We start from the raw sequence: 4,333 nt of genomic DNA on the forward strand, positions 1-4,333 counted from the left end.
GAGCTCAGAAGCAACAATCATCTAAGCAAAGGGAGGCACAACACAAGTTTGCATTACAAGAGGAAGGAGAAGAGAAGCTGTTCTTGAGATGTGCCTTCGTCGGTAACGAAGGAGTTGATGAAGACACCAAGTTCCTCGTCGTAGTTTCCGTTGAATGGCTTAACGGAAAACGAATCATAATCTCGTTCCGCCGCCGACCGTACTTGCTCGCGCACCTGTCGCTGCTGTAAACCCCTTCGGATACAAATCAAATCTTCTTCTTTTCACTTTGATCCAATCGTCTCTTCTCTCTCTCCACAAACGATTCGATTTTTTCTTGCACAAAAACTTCAGAAACATCGACGAAGAAAGACAAAAATTGTTTTCTTCCTTATTGCCTAAAAGGCATCACCCAATAAGAAATAGACACATATGGGGTCCTTACCAATTCTTAAAGTGCTGTGTTTAGTACCGGTTCTCTTCTTTTCTGTATTTTTTCATTTATTTATTTTTTGTTTTTTTTAAGGAACCCTAACTAAAACCTCCCGATGGAGGGGGTCTAATAGCCTTAAACGGGTTTCCTAAAACTACGTCGTTCTCATCTTCTTCCTTTTATTCTTCTTAGCTCAAGTCGAGATTTTCTGATTCTCACCTAAAAGAAACTCTAAAGCGTAACTTCTTCTCAGCTGTTCTTGTTGTGATATAAAGGTACGAATTCGAATTGAATTTAGGCATTATATTTTTATCTTTCGTGTCTTAGTTGATGATATTGTGACTCTCTGAGCAGTGTCAAGATTATAATTGTATACTAGGTGTCTGTAAAAAAAATTAAAATATATTTAACAGATAAGTAGAAATTATATTTTAAAATAAAATTTTATTAATATTGTAAATTTTATTTTTGTATCAATATTTTAATATAAATTTGATTTAATTAAACATAAAAATTATATTTAAGAATATGCATGTATATATTTGAAATTATAACCTTAGATAGATTTTTCTAGCTATTTATTTTAATTAAATATATTAAATAAATTTGTAAAAGTTGTATAATTACCAAAAATTAAAATTAAACAATATTTATAAAATTTGTAGATATATAAGAAAATAATAATTTTACGATTAAATTTTTATAATTTTCTAAAAAAATTGTATTCATTTTTGAAAATTTTAGTAGTAAAATTGTATAATATAAAAATATATAATTAAATTATATTTCGAAATTTATAATGCCATATTTGAATATATTTATTTTAATGATGATTTATGAATTATTCCCATATTCTAAAAAAAATTTCAAAAATATAAATTGACATTAAATGTAATATATGAGTTATTACCATATTTTAAAAATTTTACCAAAAATATAAATTAACATTAAATACAATTGTTTATGTCATATTAAGATATAAGATATGTCATCAATTTAAGTAGTCATGTCATATTTGTTTTGTGAAATTGATTGTAGAAATGACGCGTGGTAAAATCAGTTTGTAAATATAGTCTAGGGGAGGGATGCCTTCTTGTGACATAAGAACACGAGCGAGCATTGTTATCTGAAGTTGATATATATGTAAAATGTTGACTCTTTCTTCTCTGTTTTCTTCCTCTTTCGCTCTCATGTAGTTGTCACAAATGACATGTTTCATTCTGACGTTTGGTAGGTTTGGACGCAGGTACAAAACATACATGACGAAAGAAGAGAGTTCCAAGGTCACTAGAAGAAGCACTAGATCTTCATTAACTGTTACAAACCCAATGAATCCCAACCCACCATTACCAACCGTTAACGATCTCACATATGGGCAAGAATCAATCACCCTGGATGCTCTTCTCTCCAACTTCCCAGGCAGACGCTCTCAGATTCTAGACCTGATCCGTCTCATTGGCCCCTTGGATTCCCCTACTCTTCCAATAATCATCTACGGAGACGCCTCAGCTGGCAAAACAGGCGTTGTTCTTCAGGTCTTCAGACATCTCAACCGCCCTTTCGTTTATTCCACCTGCCGTACGTGTTGCAACCCCCGTATATTGTTCGAGTCCATTCTGAATCAGCTTTCGGTGCATAGCAAATGCTCTTCCAACGGTTAAGCTAGCTCAAAACGATGCGACAAGCCATCTGATTTCGTCAACTTACTTAAACAAGCACTTAGACCCATGGGGAAGACGGTGTACATGATAGTTGATCATTAAAGAGTGGGACAAAGGGGCAATGATTCTGCAGTTTCTTTTCAGTTTGTATTCTGTTTTAAAACTGCCTCAACTTGGTGTAATACTCATCAGTGGGTTGCCACCTGATGTGTACTACTCTAACATGGGATACACTGATCCTCTACCGATTTACTTCCCTGAGTATTCTGAAGAGGAACTTAACTTCGTCAGATCTTCTTGAAAAATCAACTTGACAAGAAATTATACTCAGCATTTCTAGAGTAAGGCTTTAGTATTAGATGCTCTCTCTATACTTTAATGTTTGCTAATGAAGTTTTGTTGTGTGTGTGTGTGTGTCAAACAGTGTTGTATTGAGACCTTTCTGTAGAGTCACCAGGAGAGTTGAAGAGCTTTCCACTACCTTCTCATTACTGTTCAGAAAGTATTGTGAACCGCTTGATGATTTAGGGGTTTCACCTAATGAAGATCTGAAGAGCCATCTTAAACCGCATATTGCTCTCTGTTTGAATGTGGTATTCAGGGTCTCTAGTCATTCTCATGACGTGACACCAGAGGCGAGAGGAGGCGGAAAACTAGCAATAGTTCTGAGAAGGGTGAAGAGCTGGAGGTGTTGGACTTTCATATGTTTACTTCAGCAAAGTACCTTCTCATTGCTGGGTTTCTCGCTTCTAGAAACCCAGCAACGCTAGATGCTTCTATGTTTGACTCCACAGGGGGCATGGATAACCGTAAAAGAAAGCGGAAGTAAGTAGTAACAAGTGTATTATGTAATGGTACGTAATGGTATTGTGTTCTCATGATGCATTTGAATACTGATGTTTACTTCTCTCAGGGCATCTGAGAAATCGATGGAGAAGAAGGAAATTGCAGAGCAGGAAGCTGCGATGAAAGGGCCTGGAAGCTTTCCACTGGAGAGACTATTAGCGATATTCCAGTGCATTGCCTCTATAGGAGATTCTTCATTTAACGAGGAGAAGAAGAAGCTACTGTTTACGACAGAGAGAATAACAACATGATGATGTCTGATATTCTGCTTCAAGTGTCGAGTCTTTGTGATGCAAACTTCATAATCAGAAGCGGAAGCTGCCCGTTAGAAGGTTCTGTTAGATACCGTTCCATGGTGTCTGAAGATCTGTCTCTGCAGGTAACACGCTCTTTATTTGGAACTATTAAGAGTTCAAATAGCATAGGGTGTGATACAAAGAGAATGCTGATGCACCTTATGTTTTGTGTTTTCTTTTTCTTTTCCCTCTGGTTATAGGTTGCAAGAAGCCTCAGCTTTCCACTGTCCAAATATTTGTACAGGAGATAATACGCTAGAAATCCAATAGTTGTCGACTCAAATGTTTTTGAATATGTATCATTTTCATATGAATAGTGAAATATTATTGACATATTTTTGCGATAGTTGAGATCATTATCCCGAATCTTGAAGTTATGAATATCGTATTCACAGACGTATTCATCTAACGTTTTGATAATGCATCTCATAAACAAAAAGCTTGCACTAACGAAAACGATTGACACTCTATGAACAACTTGGAGACATAGTTTTTCATAGGCCTGGGCATTTCGGGTATCGGTTCGGTTCGGGTAGTTTGGATAAGGGCTAGAGGATCCATTTAGTACGTAACCTATTTTCGGTTCGGTTCGGTTCGGATAGTTTCGGGTTCGGTTCGGTTCGGATAGTAAATGTAGGAACCGGAATATATCCAGAAAATTTTTTGTTCTCATTTGGATCCGATTCGGGTTCGGATAGTTCGGGTAGTTCAGATAATTTGGATAAAATATCGGTTATTTAGGGTAAAATATCAAATAATTAGGATGATTTAGATAAAAATTTGGACATTTCAGATTACTTTGGATAAAACTATTTGGATAGTTTCGGATACTTTCGGGTAGTTTGGATACTTTATAATAATTTAGTTATCCTCAATTATTTTCAGATACTTTTAATAGAATTTTAAAATAAAAAAATATATATTTAGTGATGTTATATATATATATATAATTAATATTTTTATATATTCGGGTACCCGTTCGGTTCTTGGTTCGGTTCCGGTTTGGTTCGGTTATTTCGGATATAAAAATATATGAACCGTTCGGGTATTGGTCCGGTTCCGGTTTCGGGTATTTTGGTTCGATTTCGGTTCCGGTTATTTTGCCCAGGCCTAGTTTT

At 35.4% G+C, this 4,333-nt stretch overlaps 1 pseudogene; it reads left to right on the forward strand.

The window, feature by feature from the left end:
- Positions 1-550: 550 nt before the first annotated feature.
- On the forward strand, positions 551-3,466 carry LOC106311351 (annotated as a pseudogene).
- The last annotated feature ends 867 nt before the right edge of the window (positions 3,467-4,333 follow it).

Source organism: Brassica oleracea, chromosome C8, assembly GCF_000695525.1.
Source record: "Brassica oleracea var. oleracea cultivar TO1000 chromosome C8, BOL, whole genome shotgun sequence".
Lineage (NCBI taxonomy): Eukaryota > Viridiplantae > Streptophyta > Magnoliopsida > Brassicales > Brassicaceae > Brassica > Brassica oleracea.